Source organism: Octopus bimaculoides, chromosome 9 (assembly GCF_046866305.1).
Source record: "Octopus bimaculoides isolate indiv1 chromosome 9, ASM4686630v1, whole genome shotgun sequence".
Lineage (NCBI taxonomy): Eukaryota > Metazoa > Mollusca > Cephalopoda > Octopoda > Octopodidae > Octopus > Octopus bimaculoides.
In genome coordinates this window covers 19,707,189-19,725,265 of record NC_142936.1, presented here as the reverse complement: position 1 = coordinate 19,725,265, position 18,077 = coordinate 19,707,189, and the positions used below count along the sequence as shown (strand labels likewise).

Below are 18,077 nucleotides of genomic sequence, written 5' to 3'. Positions count from 1 at the left end.
TACAACTTTATTAGTCTATGCTTAGATAAAATGACTAAATTGTGGGTGTGTTTCTCTGTGTGTGTGTGTGTGTGTGTTGCATTTATAGAAATCCACACCTTACAAGATAGCAATTTGGGAGTCACACCAATGGATTCCTCATGGTCGAAAATGCCCAGAATTGGCCATTTATTTTTTTTTCTTCCTTCCTAACAGGTGAATTTTTGCATTAAAAATAATTTTAAACCATAACTTCTAACAATGTTCAAGTCGGAGCATGCGTTAAGTCCCCTTCTAGTGACGGTGTAAAGACAGAGAGAAAGAGAGAGAAAATGACAACAGATTTTTAAAATTTCATCTTTTTAGTGAGTGATACACAATATAAACGATATTCTGTTTCTCCACAACTAATTTCCAAATTTGCTGAATCCGTTGCTCTATACATAGCAAGTAGACACGCTCCTTCGCAAACAATCAGCTATTATTTTGTAAGCAATGTTACGAAACTGTTCATGTTTTCGAAAGGATAGATCTGACTCTCACATCTCTGCGGGAGAAGATAGCCCTCTCTATTCCTCTTACAAAACTTACGTACGGGCACCAAATTTGCCTCAATTGATGGTATTACTCAGGTAATCTTAACTTCATCCCATGTGAAACCAGGCTATAGTGCTAGTATATTATATATATGTATGTATGCCTGTATATATGTGAGGTAATAGTTTCACTTTAATAGTTTCAGTATTAAAGTGAAACTATTAAAGTGAAAGTATGTGACATTACAATTGAGAGATGTTATTGTTTCACTTTTGTGACATGTAATACAGAAGTAGTGGAGAAGATATGATATTGCTCTGGGCTCGCACTAGGGAAGAAGTTTAAAATTTTTTTGCCTATGACACTACATGGACCCTAGGTAAGGCATGTGTAAAATTTGAATGAAATTGCTTGTGTAGTTCTCAAGTTTTAGTGATTCACACAGACAGACATACAACAGATAGACAGACACATACACACACATATTCTCATCTTTATATATATATATATATATATATATATAGATATATGTATGTGTGTGTGTGTGTGTGTGTTTGTCCCCCACCATCGCTTGACAACTGACATTGACGTGTCTACATCCCCATAACTTAGTGGTTCGACAAAAGAAACCGATAGAATAAGTACTAAGTACTAGGCTTGTAAAGAATAAGTCCTGGGGTCGATTTGTTTGACTAAAGGCGGTGCTCCAGCATGGCCACAGTCAAATGATTGGAACAAATAAAAGAATAAAAAGAATTACTATACTGAGTATGCTAGCACCAACTTTACTATTTATGCTGCAGGAATTTCTGTTTTGTTTTTTTTCATGAGTCATTCTTCTAAATTATTACAACAAACTATATTAGTGATGAAGTTTAGATAAGATTAAAACATGTCCTGAGTTATCTGTTAGATATCAGAATCACTTCTTACTTCATTCTATTTTTTGTTTTGTTTTAGGCTTTAGACTCCAGCCATGCTGGGGCACTGCCTTAGACAAACTCTCCCCAATACTTATCATTTTTTTAAAAGTCTGGGACTTATTCTATTGGTCTCCTTTGCTAAACTGCTAAGTTACTGTGGCATAAAGAAACCAACACCAGTTGTCAAGCAGTGCATAGACTCACAAGTATTTGGTCAACCTGGAGCTATATTTAAAGACACTTGCTCAAGGTGCCACACAGTGGGACTGAACCTGAAACGATGTGTTCAGGAAGCAAACTCTTAACTACACAGCCATGCCGGCACCTATAATTAATTAGTTAAAATTTCATGGTTGTTTACCTTTCATTTTTGTGTGTGTATGGGTGGTGGTGGAGGTGGAGGTGGCTTGCGATAGTGATTTAAATAATAATTTATTTGCATCACTAAGAATTTAATTTTGGCTAATTAAAACTTCTTAGCCCACTACACTAAGTATGCTAATACTCACTTTACAGCATTGTACAGAGTGTAAAGTAACTCTTATCTCTACTTTGGTAAGTACAGCAAACTCTATATCATACTGAGGATGCCTTATTAGATTAAAACATATCTGCATTGGTATTCTATACTTGCACAAATGATTAAAATAATCCCAGCATCAGTCATTGCACAATTATTCTTTTCCTCATTGCATAAGTATTTCTAATTAGATTTTTAATATTCATTATACCAAATATGTTAATATTCACTTAATTACTGGATTTTATGTAGGTAGCATCACTAATTAAATCTCAATGATTTATCTCTTAATGAAATACTCTTTAGTAAAAGAATGACGAATTTGGCAAGTAGTATGGCACCATATTTACTACATCTTATACTCCATGAAAAAAGAGAGTGAATGTCTGTATGTTTGTGTAAACTGGTGAAATGTTTAACTTGAATTTGGCAGAACTGGAGATCAGTTTAAGCTGCCTATTAATGATTTAGTTAAACAACCTAGACTATTTATTATCTTTACCATAAACCGTTCCATGTGCTTTCTTCTTAATGCAATATGTTCTATTAAGTTTTGTTTAACTGCAGAAGTTCGGTGAAATTCTGATTCACATCAATTCTACCTTTGTATTAATTCTTGCTTTCTAAAGTATATCATAAAAATGGTTAATTTTATCTTGAATATGTCAATAAAACATGCATTTCTTGTCAAATCTGTATAGAACTGAAGCCTGTATAATACAAACTACAGTGACAGAGATGGAGGTCAGAAGTATGTAGTGAGTAGGTTCAATCAACAGTAGATAGACAATGACAACATGATAAGAATGATAGCAGCTAAGAGAGAGTGTTAGAGATAAGCTAATGGCAGTCCTAAGATGTGTCCGAGAGGAGAAAGAGAGATAACTGGAGTTACAGAAAAGGGTGGTCATTGAAATATAATGTGGTAAGGAATGAGTGATGGATTTTAAAGGAATTAGTTCAAGGGAAAGGGGGAGGTAACTGATAGCAAAATAGAGGGATGCAATATGTGCATGTCATGCTCTCAATTGATTATAGCAGCTGAATAGTGATGTAGTTACAAGGGTAGGGGAATGGGTGTTAGGAAGTTAAAAGGTAGGAAAGGTTAAATAGGGGAAGATTGGGTGTAGAGGCTGAGCCCAGTGAATGTATAAATATAAACACAATGCTTGTAGGACCTGACTTATGTTGAGACACATGTGTCTTCTTGAGCACAGTGAATTACCAATCATCTCAATCTTATGTCATCTCCTCCATGAGGATCAACATCCTGAGATTAGTCTTCACTACTTCATCCTGGATCTGCCTCTTCACAAGTTCTATCCACTTCTTTATATGGCTATTCCCATCCATATACATCACATGGTCATAGAAGCATAGCCTTCTTTCTTGCACATTACATTTTATTCCTTTTCTGCTCAGTTTTCCTCTCAACACATTTGCACTTTGTTATACATGCACACTGACACTGCACTTCAAATGGAGCATACTTCATTTTTTTCTAGTCTTTGTATGTTCTCAGTGTTCAAGGTCTATATCTCACTACCATGTAGCATTACTGTTCATAGACAAGCACCAAATACCTGCCTTTTTGTATGAGGGGAAGACCTTTTGTTACCAAGAGTTAACAGTTCTCTGAACTTTCTCCACCCTATTCTTATTCATGTAACTATACTTTCAGAACATCATCCTCCACTGCTAATTAGGTTACCTAAGTAACAGAAAGTATCTACTGCCTCGAAAGAACCTCTTCAGCATTTGAGAAAATCTGTTTCTTGTATGTTCTTAGTGTTTACTACTCATGTGTATCTTCCACTTACAAAGTCTACTTTCTCTATTAACCTTTCTGTGATCCCATTGCACCACTTCTATGTCCATAGCTTGCACTGAGTACATTGTATGGGATTTCTACCAACAATTTTCCAAAATATCAAACAGGGCCCTTTCTGTCTGTTTTCCTGGTAGCTGGAACTTTGGTTTAAGTTAATTTTAAGACCCTTTCATTCCAGGTTTTACTTTCACACCTGGAACTTCTTTTCCAATTTTCCTATAGATTCTACTATAAGAATTAAGTCATCAGTATATGGTAATTCCCAAGGGCAACTGGTTTTAAATTCCTCTGTTATGGCCTGGAGGTGTATGATGAATAGGAGTGAACTCAAAATTGAACCCTGGTGAACTTGTACCTATACACTAAATTTGTTGCTATCTAATGTTGAAAATGTAACAATATTAATTTCAATTTTTTAGCTATAGTTTTGTATAATGGTATATACAAACTGTACACTACAAAATATTTCCTACCTGTTTAAAAGTTTTGATTTAACTTAATGCAAGGGTTATAGGATCTATAATATGTTACTAATAACATAATTTGTTTTTCTCGTCTTATTTATGAGAAAACAAATAATTAAGCTACATTGTTGCATAAGTTTAATATATTAGAGTAAAGAAAATATAATACTACACTTTGATCCTAGCCAAAAGACTGAGAAGCAAATAAAGAAAATATAACGGCAATTACTAAAGTAGCATCAAGCAAAGAAAAGTAAATCTGCCAATTTATTGTCATTCAATTTGATTATTAGGATTAAAGTGTATTGGATCTTAAAATCCCTAGTATTGCATCAACCTTAAATGTCTGGTCCTTCATAAATGTTAAAGGTAGTATAGTACTGCACTAATAATAAAATAACCTCTCAGAATGTGGGGATTTAGTCATGCTACTTAGTCCAGCAGTGTGAATGCTACTAGACAGTTATGAAGGAAATGGCTATTGCTTTCATAACTTATAATTTGCAACTAACACAGAGATATTCTTCCCGATGTACTGTTATTATTTTATACAACTATCAGTTCAGCACCTCATAAAGTCTCCTCAGTTATGCACATAGATTTTAAAAATCATCATTCCCTTCCAGGTTGGTTAAAGCTAACATATTCCACTTGTTGGCGAAGTGGAATTTCTGGAGGTTAACCTTCAATATTCTCACCTGTAACTATGGTCTTGAAAATATCGTAAATACTCGTTCCAATCAGTTGGTAGTTGGTGTCAGTGAATTGTGAAGAGAATAGGTACAGGGGGAGTTGTATGGTCATTAAATTGATATGTCAGTTGGGATCAAATGAGGAAGCTGTTCATGACAGCCTATTTGACAATGACACAGCTTTTATCATTCTTCCAAGTTGATGGCAAAACTACATAGATTTAATTTTAAAAAGACTGACATTCATACCGTATTCTTCTAACCCTGAAGAAGGTGATAAGTATTTATCATTTTCTTTTACATACCATGTGTTTTTTTTAAAAACTTTTTTCTGCTTGTTTCAGTCATTGGTCTGTGACCCTGCTGGTGCAGCGTCCCAAAGGGTTTTAGTCGAACGAATCGATACTAGTATTTATGTTTTTTTAAGTTGGGTACTTAATCCATCAATCGCTTTTGCGAACCGCTAGGTTATGACAGCGTAAACAAACCAGTACCAGTTGTCAAGCAATGTATGTGTGTGGAGGGGTTCACACACACACATCACTCACAAAGCATTGGTCGGTGTAGGGCTGTAGTATGATGAGATGCTGAAAAGTTCCTGGCTTTAAGAGTGTCGCGAAAAGTCTGGTTGGTGGGGGCCAACCTTCCGCATTCTTTTACAGGGCTTAGAAAAACTGAAGGCTCGCTGCAATAAGTGTGTGAATCTGAGAGGGGAATAAGTGGAATAAAATCATAATTAACCGATCCTCCTTTTCAGCACGCCCTCGTAGAAGATGCCACCCAGTCAGATTGAACTCAAAAGTATATGGTCGCAAAGCGAGCTTCTTAAGCACACAACCATCCCTGCAATTTTATATTTTACACTGTTCGAGGCAGTTGTTAAATAAAGCGATTTTCAGGAAATCCAGTTCATACTGTTTACTTCGTTCGTATATTTCTTCGCATGTCCAGTGCTAAGTTTACCACACCACTATAGTTCGATAGGAATTCATTACAAATGGCCTCAACGATCTATGTAGAAATCGTTGAGCGACTGCAACGTTCTGAGTTCTTATACCTCCAAGATCGATAAAATAAATACCAGGTAATGTAAGGAATGTCGACTGCTTGAAAAGCAACTGATTCTCATACAAATCACACACTACCATCTTTAAAAAAGTAGGAATAAGACTGGATAATAGAATTTTAGATACATTGTTTCTGAAAAGAATTAGATAGGACAGTCATAGTTGGTACATATTTGGTCATAGTACTGAGTTGATGTTAAACAAGCAACCCGTCTTCGGCGAATCTCTGGCCCCTCTGCTTATATAAATAACTTGTTTGTGGTTGAATTATCGCCCCTGACAAGGTGCGCCTCATAACACAACTGCACGTGTTTTTTCCTCCTATTTCATTCTTTCTCTCTTTTGAGCTCTTAATTTCTCCGTAACTGAGAAATATGTATTCCTTTTTCACTCCTTATTTTAAATTTTGCTAATATATATTTAGCATCATTAAAAAAAAAGTTAGTGCTTTACGTGCGAAAGTTTAGTGAAGTTGACAACTGTTGCTAAGAGTTTATTTTATAGTATCACAGCGTTTTAAGAAATGCATGAACTTCACAACTTCCCATACAGCAATAGGCTTGAAGTCGATGTCAAAAGAAAAAAAAAACAGTTGTGTGTAGAGAAGTAAAAGAGGGAGACTAATTAAAAAATTATATCTAGGTTCACACACATATCCCTCCACCTGTGTTATTTCTACATGTGCATTTCGCTACACATGCACATTTTGTTTTTAAAGAAAGAGTGAAAGGAAAACATTAATAATAACAATTTTTCAACGGATACCCAAAAGATTTCTTGAAGAATTTTTTTACTTGAAATTCTTTTTCTTTGATTTGTGGATTTTACCAAATTTATGGATTACATAATTTCGAAGAACATGGATTTTACCATTTGCAATCACAGTTCCAACAGGTAAATAAGATTTCTCCTGTTCTAGTTCTGTAATTATGATGTGATATTATTTTAGGAAAATCACAGTATTTTAAGTTTTACGCATTGAAGAATTTTTTGTTATTTCTTTATTATAAAAATTATTTCATTTTATTCATGTTTAATTTTTCATTTTAGTTATTTAATTATAAAATATTAATTTGCTATTGAAAATAATTATTTATATTCATAAGTACATCGATGAATAGAAACACAAAATTTCTTTTTAATATTCTATTCACAAAAACTGATTTCTGATATAGGGATAAGGACCCGAATTGCAATACTTTCACTTTGTATTAATAAGCGATGGAGAACTTTCGGCCTTTAAGTCACATGCGGACTTCTGAAGGGCTAAGTGCGATGTTCTGAAATAAGTTCGTTTGAGGGAAAATAATAACACTGGGACATATTTTAATTGAATACATTGTATTTAAAGCTTCTCTTTACTATTAATTGTGGATTTCAGAAATGCATATTTGTTTTTTCATCTATGCTTGTAATTGTTCAAAATAATTAAAAATGTGTTTAAAACAGAAATTTGTAGGATTTTTGAAATAAAAAGGTTAGTGGTGATGCTTATTCCGAAATTCTTTTTTCTTTTACACGTGAATGATTATATTTCATTAAATAAGACTTCACTAGTAACTTTTTTTAAAAATTTAAATATGGCCTGCTAACAAAAAAGGAACCACACCTCTTTCTAGAAATTTCGCGAAGTTTCTAGACTACTTTCTTCTAAACTTACAAATATATTCTAAATATTTTCTAATTAAATGTTTGTGTGTGTGTATATATATAGAATATATTTATTGTATTTCGATATTTATATTTGACTAATAAGAGGCTGCAAGAGGTCAGAAATTTGTCTTATTGTATGTTTGAGAGAAAAAGAATAAGAATGACCGAGAATCGTGAAATTTGCATTGCTCACTGAATTCTTTCTGTACTGGACCCAAAAGATTGGAACAATAAGGTTTTTTTACAAGCTTTGTTGCTCCATTTTGCTGAGTCATTTTATACAAATTAGTAACCTCTCCTGAGTTATATCTGGAAGTTATTTTCCACGAGTTGCAGAAGTCCGAAGAAAGACAAAAACATGACCAATTCAGTAACACGGTGGATTGACAAAGTCTATCGGACAAAAAGGTAAACATACTTGTGGTTATTCAGTTCTAAATCTTTACGTACTGAGGGCAACTTTGACTTCTGCCCTTCACAGTTTATAAAATAAGATACCATGTGTCTGAAATTTTAATAGAACCTTTTTAATGATTTCTTGTTGTCAGAAAAAAGCACGGTAAGATCTCGTATATACGTAATGTAGTAAGGCGGAGATTAGCTGAGATTATCTAAGTAATTTGTAGGCTGTAACTTCCTCTAAAAGTGTTTGAAATCTAAGATCATATTGTTGGCTTCTGCCATAACCTTATTACGTCGAAGGTAAAGAATACGCACAACCAGTGTTTAGGGGTTAGGGTTCGGGTTTTTGTTTCGCCAAAAACGGGTGGTGTACGTATTCTTTATCTCCGCTCCCTATAACCACGAATTCGTTGATCTCATTCGCTTTTAACATTTTTATACAGTTTTCTTCAGATTTGTTTTTGGTCGGTTTTATCGCAGTTGCAGTTTCTTAGCCCACTACACGAGGTCATAGAACATGAGGTTCATAGAAAACTTGTTGCTCGAGGGCTTTGAATCGATACTTTCGTTGAAGGATTAAAAGGTGTCTCAATGAACCAATTTCTCGTCGTTATCCACAAAATCTGATATTCAACGACAAAAAGAAAAAAAAAATTTGAAGACAATTTAAGTTAATTAACTCATGCGATCCCTACGAAAAATTACAATACGTAAGTTAGGGTTAACATGTAGTATGCATTAAAAAAAATTTAATTAGAAACACTTATGCGGAACACCAGTATCTCTTCGTGCCGTGTATAATAGAGGGAGATCCATTTTAATTGTTATTGCCCAAACTCTTTAAACTACTTTTATTTCGTATAAGTTTCTACACTATAGATATTTGATTTCAATATTATATTGTGTGGAATTATTTTAATCATTTTAACAAGCACGGGAGACAACTCTGGATAAATTTAACCGCTTCAGTGAAGCATAGACGTCATGGAAGCGTTGTTTTAATTGTTAAATATGTTAATTTGCACTCCTGTTATTATATATATCGTATATATACATCTATTATACTGCTACATCGTTATTTCAGCATATTCGGTAAAGCTACGCTTCGTCGAGGACGTCCAGTAATGTTGAAATGTCCAGAGTTGTCTCCCTCGTATTTGCTGAAATCTCTATAATAATTAGCCATATAAATTTTGGTTGAGTGATTTCTCTAATTACGCTTGACCTCTAAATAAAGAGGAGGAAAGGTACAGAAAGAGTTAATATAAGACGTGTGGTGGATGCGATTTGGTGGGAAGCAATGAGTAATGAACGCTTAGAAAGAGAAGCGGGTATGATAGAGGAGAGGGATAGAATAGTTTGAGAGTGAGAGGCATGAAAGCGTAAAAATAAACGTTATAAAACGAAGTAGCGAATCCCCTAAATTTTTAGGCGGTAATGGAAGCGCTTTAAGCATTCCCTCAGCAAGTTTCTTTCCCACACGTGTTCATAAATACAATATGGACGATCCATTCATGCACATTAATCCTCTGGCTATGGAGATTCCGATTCTGAAAAAAAATTTTCAAAAATCTGTTTCAAAATTTCGATCCCCCCCACCCGGTTTTTATATAGATCCACAGGGTAAACCTAACCCTAACCCTAAACCTAACACTAGTTTTGTGAGATTTGGCTGTTATTTCTAGCATGTAAATAGCCTGCTTGGTGGGGGAGGGGAATTGAAATTTTTCAAACAATGTTTTTTCAGAATCGGAAATGCTTTATCAACTGTGTGGAACTGTAACAGGCTCTGATTGATAATTAAAATTTTTTTTTTTATAATAGCAATTATCATCAATTTAACAATTAAGGCGGTTTAATTACATGCTGATTTTCTGAATCTGATTTGTTTTATTACTATCTGTTCACAGCAGTGAGTTGGCAGAATCTTTAAGAGCGTCGGAATAAATGTGGTATATCTGGATCTTTATGTTCTAAGTTCAAATCCGACCGAAATGACCTTTCCCTTTCCTCCCACCGGGGTCGATAAAATAAAATACCAAAATATTCTAACACTGATATTTAGAGATTTGAAATAAAAATACAATTTCTGTCCATCTTTCTGGACAGTTAGATATTAATATCTCTTGATTCCCGCATATTTGGTTGTATCTCTTATTTTGTGCAGTAATGGGGTACCCTGCGTGAAAGGTTCCTGTGTTTTGAGGCGTGCGGAACCACATCTTAGCCACTATGGTTCACAGGTCTTCTCTGACTCGGGGTAGTAGCTTAGCAAGTCAGTCGAGCAGATGGAGCGGTGCAACACATTTAGGAGAAGGCACACCCTGACTCCAAACCTCCGCTGCCTTGCCATAGGAAAGGCTTCGGAAGTAAACTCTGACAAAAAAAAAAAAAAAAAAAATTCAGGTGTCGGAGCCCCTGAGGCAGTTAGACGTTGTCCATAACCTCGTTCTGGTTACTCCTGCGAAAATGCTGGAGCCAAAATGTAAAAACTGTGCTGTACTTTGGATCCATCAGTGACGTGGATAGATGGAATACGCTGCATATGGGCAACAACCTGTCCTTTATACCATATTGTCCAGGCTTGGATCCTATCGAACCCTTTATACTAGAGAGATAGAACCTATAGCTTTGGTTTGTGTGGAAGAGACTGCTATTTTGCATCGGACAACGCTATTCTAGTAGGGCGGACAACAGAGGCCTTCTCTTCGTATCTCATGGCTACAGCATGGCCAAACGAGTAAGAAGTCTTTTGTTCGATCTCACTGTATGGCATCCTGGACAGGTATCTTTTACCATTGCCTTGGGAGTGAAATTGTGCGGAAACGCGTTGGATGGATTGTAATTGTGCAGCCTTGTCACGCTGATTCCGCGCTGACAATTTCGTTAAGATTGTCCACGTGTCTGTGGACTACTCAGCTGCTTCCACATAAATTCAGGAGCAGGTAATTCAGTTGCTCGAACAATTGAATACTCATCATCGAAGCCGACGGAGAACCATTTACTCATCTGGTGATGACGAACTTGCTTGTCGATCGAACCATCAAGTGAACCTCTACGTAGTCGCTTAACTTGCTAGAAATTTCAGTTAAACCTCTGTCTGTCTCTCTGACACGTTTAAGAAAAGTGCAGATTGGATAATGTGATTTTGGGGGAAAATATCAGGATGGCCACTGTTGGAATGCCTTACTGTCCTTCAAACTCAGTCATGGGCAACTTGCGGCCCGCAGAACTTTCAGAATGCCACGCCTAACGGAAAATTACCTTAAATTCTTTAGTAATGTCACTCGCCCGATGATGACCTATGCCTCATGCGGCCCGCTTCTCGATAAAGGTTGCCCATATCTACTCTATGCGATCATTCGATCTGCTAGAAAGCGCCCCTTCCTATCTTAAATAAACAGCATATTTAGATATTAGTCCTTGACATGCAAAAACATGGAATGGGCACGGCCGGAATGCTTTGGGCTGTAAACCTATTCGAGCAGTTTACTCGGAGGTTAAACAACAGCACTCTCCTGTCTGTACACTCCTTGTAAACATGGAGGCAGATTGCCTCATCACACAATTTCATCATCATCAAAAATAGAAACACCAACAGGCCAATAAAAGGAAATATGGCGGAATAAACACTGCTAGACTTAGATATTTTACATAAATTTCTGTATAAAGTATGTATATTGCTATAAATAGATGTTATATGTGGGAGACACTGAGGTATATAAAGGTATATACTTGGATATAGCTATAGAGAAGAGATATAGGGATATGAAGTGTTTATAATGATATAGATTTAATTATTATAAGATATTGAAATGTATAAAGCATGTATGTATTTATAAATTGACGTAGCTATATATATATATATATATATATATATATGAGAAAGATATCTTTTGTTCCAGCCATTGGATTGTAACCATGCTGGGTTTTAGTCGAACAAATCGATCCCAGTACTTATTCCATCTGCTAAGTTACGGGGACGTTAACAAACCAGCATCGGTTATCAGCGGTGTAGGATAGGAGTAAACAGGCGCAAAGACACACTCACATACATACATAACGGGCTTGTACACAGTTCATTCTTAACAAATTTATTCATAAGGTATTGCTTGGCCCAGAGCTATAGTAGAAAACGCTCAAAATGGCGTGCAGTAGGACTGAACTCTACACCACGTGGTTGCAAAGTGAACTTCTTAACTACACGCCCATGCCTGACCAAAGCCTTGTGACAGGATTTAGTAGATAGAAACTGAAAGAAACCCGTCGTGTGTGTGTGTGCTGTATATGTTTTATATGTTATATATATATGTCTTACATGCTATATATGGCTTGTGCGGGTGGCACATAAAAGACACCATTACAAGCGTTGCCGTTTTCGTGCGGGTGACACGTAAAAGCACCCACTACACTCTCTGAGTGGTTGGCGTTAGGAAGGGCATCCAGCTGTAGAAACTCTGCCAAATCAGACTGGAGCCTGGTGTTGCCATCCGGTTTCACCAGTCCTCAGTCAAATCGTCCAACCCATGCTAGCATGGAAAGCGGACGTTAAACGATGATGATGATGTATGTTATATATCTTATATGCATTTTATATATGTATCTATGTGTATTTATCTCTCTATATATGTATATAAATGCGTGTGGTTGTCCCCCACACCATTGTTTGACAACCAGTGTTGGTGTGTTTACGTCCCCATAACTTAGCGGGTCGGCAAGAAACACCGATAGAATAAGTAACAGGCTTAACAAAAAGTAAGTACTTGGGTCGATTAATTCGACCAAAGAGTCTTGAAGGCAGTGACCCAATATGACCCCAGTCGACTGACTGGAATAAAAAAGAAAAGAAAACACACAAAAAAATTAAAAAATTGAATGGCTTTGAAATCTCTAGATTTAAATCTAAAAGAAAATACCAGGGACTTTCAATAGTTTGGAACCACATCACATATTCATATGAAAAGAAAAGATCCTCAATTATTCTACATGTGCGTGCGTTGGTGCATTTCTTTGCGTTGTTTACCGCAAATTCCTTTAATTTTCATCTCGGACAATGTCGGATATTTCGGTTACTAAATATGTGTGTGCTTATATCAAAAGTTGATTGTACTCTTAGTTTTGTGCCAGCCGAGTCTGTTCAATATATATACATAATATATATATATATATATATATACATAATATATATACATACACACACACATTTACTTGTGGGTTAACAAGGTTACCATTGGTTTCATTCTGAGAGGAATCTTTCAACAATGATCAAATCTGTCGGTAACCATCTCCATCTTGGATGAGAATATAGGAAACTACACGAGATTGCACGGGATTTCGGGATGAATATACAAAATGGGAGGTAACTTATAGGAAAAAAAAATCATAATTGTTGTCTCCCTTGCATTAAACTCTCCAATCTCCCGACCACTCGTCTGGATATCGGTAATATTGATGTCCAGTCACTCTGGCTCAAAGACACCTTCTTTACCCATAATTCTTCTACTTCCGCTCTCAGAACTCGTTCTCATTCAGAAGTCATATTCACAACTTAAGACTCTCATTCGCCTACCGCACGAACATTGCTAGTACAGAAGCAGTACCAGAGATACTGCTTCTGAACTCCATACATTTACTTTCATCCTCATACAGTTTCCTGACCAATATACAATCACTTGATCTATTCGTTGAATCATCCAAGCATTGCTGGACAACAGCTATTACATTACGCATTTCGGACTCTATGACACTTAAACTCGAGTAAATGGTCGAGGCCCCGTCACTTTTTTGCTAAGTATCTTTGACAACAAATGTGCTTCACCTCTGACCCATCCAAGGCATCTAAAGTAACTCGAGTCTGAAACAATTCTACAATTTAATTAAGCTAGGTTGTTGAAAAAATTGCATGCGTGGGTGTACCACTGGCCGACATCGGAGAGTGGTGATCGTCTCCCTTTAGTAAGATTGTGAAAAAAACGTTGTGCCTAATAGCTGCCTCCCTTTAATCTTTATCCGATTACCCACATTGAATAACTTAGAAATCCCATCAGGTTTTTGCGGAATCTTTTGTGTCAATTATTACTTCTGGTTCAGTGTTAACGGTAATTTAAAATAATAGGATCTTTTCAGTTTGGCTGACAATTTTCGAAAATTCAAAGTTTATTGAAAGTTTTTAAATTTGGCATATTAATGTAGTTTTCCAAGCTCAATCTCTGGAGATATTTCACTTTTTCCAGAAAAGTTTTAAAAATTTATAGAGGTTTAAAGTTTGATAATTTTCAACCCAGTCAGAAAACAGGATTTGGAAGTTATCATTGTGTGCGTGACTGTGTCTATGTATGTGAAAATGCATATACTGTTGTCACCCAATATGTTAGAAATAGCAGCTACCGTCCTTGCCAAATTTCGTTGTTAAATTAACCCATAGGTGCAATATTTCGGTAAAAGTCTATGAGTGAGAGTGTTTCATCTGCTCGACAGATGTAAACAGTCGAACGCGTTCGCACCCACACTAACTTATGACTGATGTCATATATATTTATATCGAAACATTGTCCCAAACAGGGGGGAAAAAAATCCTAACCGTCACTCGCAAGCGAGAACGACCTAGTAATGCGGGTTAATATAAAGATCTTCACCGGGGAACAAAAAAATAAAATAAAATAAGCCAGCCTGCTGGGTGTTAACAAGTATGTAGAAAACGAATATGAAAAGAAAAACAAATCGGATCTTATGAATTTTCCGAAAGTACACTCCCCGCACCGGTCATCAGCGCACATTCGTTTTCTACATACTTGTTAACACCCAGCAGGCTGGTTTATTATTATTATTTTTTTGTTCCCGGGTGAAGATCTTTATATTAACCTACAAGGTTGCTATGGGCAAAGAGAAATGGTAACTGGAACTGTAAAGAAACACTGCAAACCGCTAAACATAGTAGGAGGGGGAAACCCACTTTGAAATACATCAATAGTGCAAATTCTCGCGGCAGTCTTTGTGGGTGAGTGGTATGAACCACTTTCAGGGAAATAAGATCACCAGAAAGTTCTGAGTTCAATACCCACTAAAGGTAACATTTCAAAACCAGCAGAGAACACCAGGGTGTCATGACCTAAGTGGACCCCGCTCCCTTAGAATGTCGGGAAATAATAGTCTCTGGAGATTTCTGCTGCTGTTCGTTCGGTCCGTAGCGCGTTTCCACTTACTATGTAAAGATCTGACAATGCAATACTCTTTTGCGTATGAAGAGTTACCTCCCTTGTGCTAAAGTATGAGCGTCCGACCTGTTAGAAATAGTGACTAAATATATCTTAAATCTCCCCCTACTATTTTTAAAAGAAATGTATTGAAGAGGCATTGCCTGCATGCTATTAGAGAAAGTAATAAAACAGATGGTCATAGTTGGAACAGCTTTCAATTAAAAGGCAAACCGAATGACAGTAGTATGGGGAAAACCAAGAATTACAGGGATAGATAAATATAAAAAATTAGACAAACTTTAATTAAATGACGATCTATGCTATTGAACCTGCTGAGTGCAGACGATACTTGATGATAACTGAGATTTCTCTCCCTACTTTCTTAATTTATCTCTTTCTTTTTTTTGTCATTTGTCAAAATTAAAAAAAAAACTTTTTTCAGTTGCATTAGAGGAATGTATGTATTTTATACATGTATTGATAATGTTACTGAGACGATGGGACCAGATCTCTCTCAGATTAATCTTTATAAAAAGTGGGCAGGATATATTCTCTTATATCAGGAACAAAAGCTGGGGTAGTCGTGCTTAGCATGTCTTTCACCATAAGTTTGCTGGATCAGAATCAGCTTGAATGCAAAGAGCAACTCTTGAATAGAATAGAATGGACTGGAATTGAGTTGAATTCCAAAGTGAAATATTTCTTGAGATTTCTTGAATTTGGAATAGGAGTGTTTATTTTCTTTGAGCTTTATTTAAATTCTTTTAGTTGGAGTTCAGGCTGATTGCTAACAGGACATTTTGAGACAGTTACTGCCGTTTGTAGATATGTGTGTGTGTGTAGTTTTATATGTTCTTTGTGTCTCTTTAATACTTAGGTGTGTACACGATTGTTTTTTTGTAAATGCACACAACCAAGCCTGTGCATATAGTCATTCAGAGAATCTTTGGAATATCTTAAAAATATTTATTATCCCACTTATAGATTGGATTTGAAGGATACACATCAGTTTGTTTTGCATTTTCTTAGAAAAACCCAACATTTTGAGGTTTTTGTGTAAATTCGTATTTATATAGCCTAACACATGCAAAACTACTTTAAAATTACAATTTTTGAAAATATTCAGGTGAAAATTCAAATGGTTAGAAGCCTAACCAGAGCCCCAGACCTTCAAAAAAGAATGTACTTGAGTAGATTAGTTCGACTAAACCCTTCAAGGTGGGAGTGCCCCAACATGACTGCAGTCCAATGATTAAAACAAAAGATCTCTCTCTCTCTCTCTATATATATATATGTATTAGACAAAATGAGATAAAACTATAACAACCAACACAGACACCCAATTATATATATATATATATATATATATATATATATATATATATATATATATATATATAGCAAATGAAAGACAGAAGATGGAATATATGAGAATTTATTATTAATTACGATAATTGTTTCAACACATCTAGCATCAATTCCTCTTGGGTAGGACACCCAACAACTGGTTCAGGAGCATCCAGTGGTGCAGATGTATCTCGTTGGGTGATAAACAAATACAACTCATTAAAATGACTGTTCTGCAATGTAACTTTTCATTTTGTAGAAAAAAAAGCAGCCAGATGGAGGAAATATCTTCATTTATATACTCTTTACTCTCTTTTACTTGTTTCAGTCATTTGACTGCGGCCATGCTGGAGCACCACCTTTAGTCAAGCAAATCGACCCCAGGACTTATTCTTTGTAAGCCTAGTACTTATTCTATCGGTCTCTTTTGCCGAATCGCTAAGGTACGGGGATGTAAACACACCAGCATCAGTTGTCAAGCTATGTTGGGGGGGACAAACACAGACACATATACGACAGGCTTCTTTCAGTTTCCGTCTACCAAATCTACTCACAAGGCTTTGGTCGGCCCGAGGCTATAGTAGAAGACACTTGCCCAAGGTGCCACGCAGTGGGAATGAATCCGGAACCATGTGGTTGGTAAGCAAACTACTTACCACACAGCCACTCCTGTGCCTATATCAAAGTTTAAAAATAAAATCTCAGATGGCAAAAAGAGAAATGAACATGCAATCTATTGAGAAAAGTATTAAAAATAACCATTAACAGATATGAATGTATAAATGCCCCCAGGCAAGCTGCATGGCACAAGTACACTTGCTCATACAAGCATCCACAAAAATGTGAGCATACACACACGTGAGATTTGGTGTACTCATGATCACAAAGTGAGTTAGTTATCTACTTGGTGTTTATAAGAATGGGGTGGTTAAAAGTAAACTTAAGTCATCCGTACCTTAAAGTAAATTAAGTTATGTTAACAGTTACTCAAAATTCATTCTCTCTGCATTGTGTGAAAGTACATTTATATGCATGTAGGCATCTCTAGAGTTGTTCAGAAATTCTATTAATCATTTTCTTGTTAGTCCACAGAATAGACAGGAATTCCTTGGAGCAGAGATGGCATCTGGAAATTATATTGTATGGTTTTGCATACGTTACTATGGACCGATTAATGCTGTACTTTGTTTTATCCTCCTTCAGTCGCCATGCAAAATCTGCCATAGATGTTGAATGTCTCTTATTAATTGTCTTAAAGCTGGCAACATTGTTACGATAATGATTCTTAAATGAATCAGCCATCTGTCCAATGTAAACATAGGACCCTCCCCTTGTGTTCACAGTACATTTGTATACAAGATTTGTATTCATACAGAGATTCATTAAAGAACATTTTGATTTTTCTTTGCATGAGCATTTATCATATTTATTTGTACATAAGGCAGTCCCGACTCCATTTATCGGCG

At 35.9% G+C, this 18,077-nt stretch overlaps 1 long non-coding RNA gene across 1 annotated transcript in view; it reads left to right on the top strand.

The window, feature by feature from the left end:
- Positions 1–328: 328 nt before the first annotated feature.
- LOC149134003 (uncharacterized) overlaps positions 329–18,077 on the top strand; it is a 34,781-nt gene continuing 17,032 nt past the window's right edge. The window contains exon 1 of the long non-coding RNA XR_016243070.1: positions 329–6,907. This is a non-coding gene — a long non-coding RNA (uncharacterized LOC149134003). The remainder of the gene's footprint in view (positions 6,908–18,077) is intronic.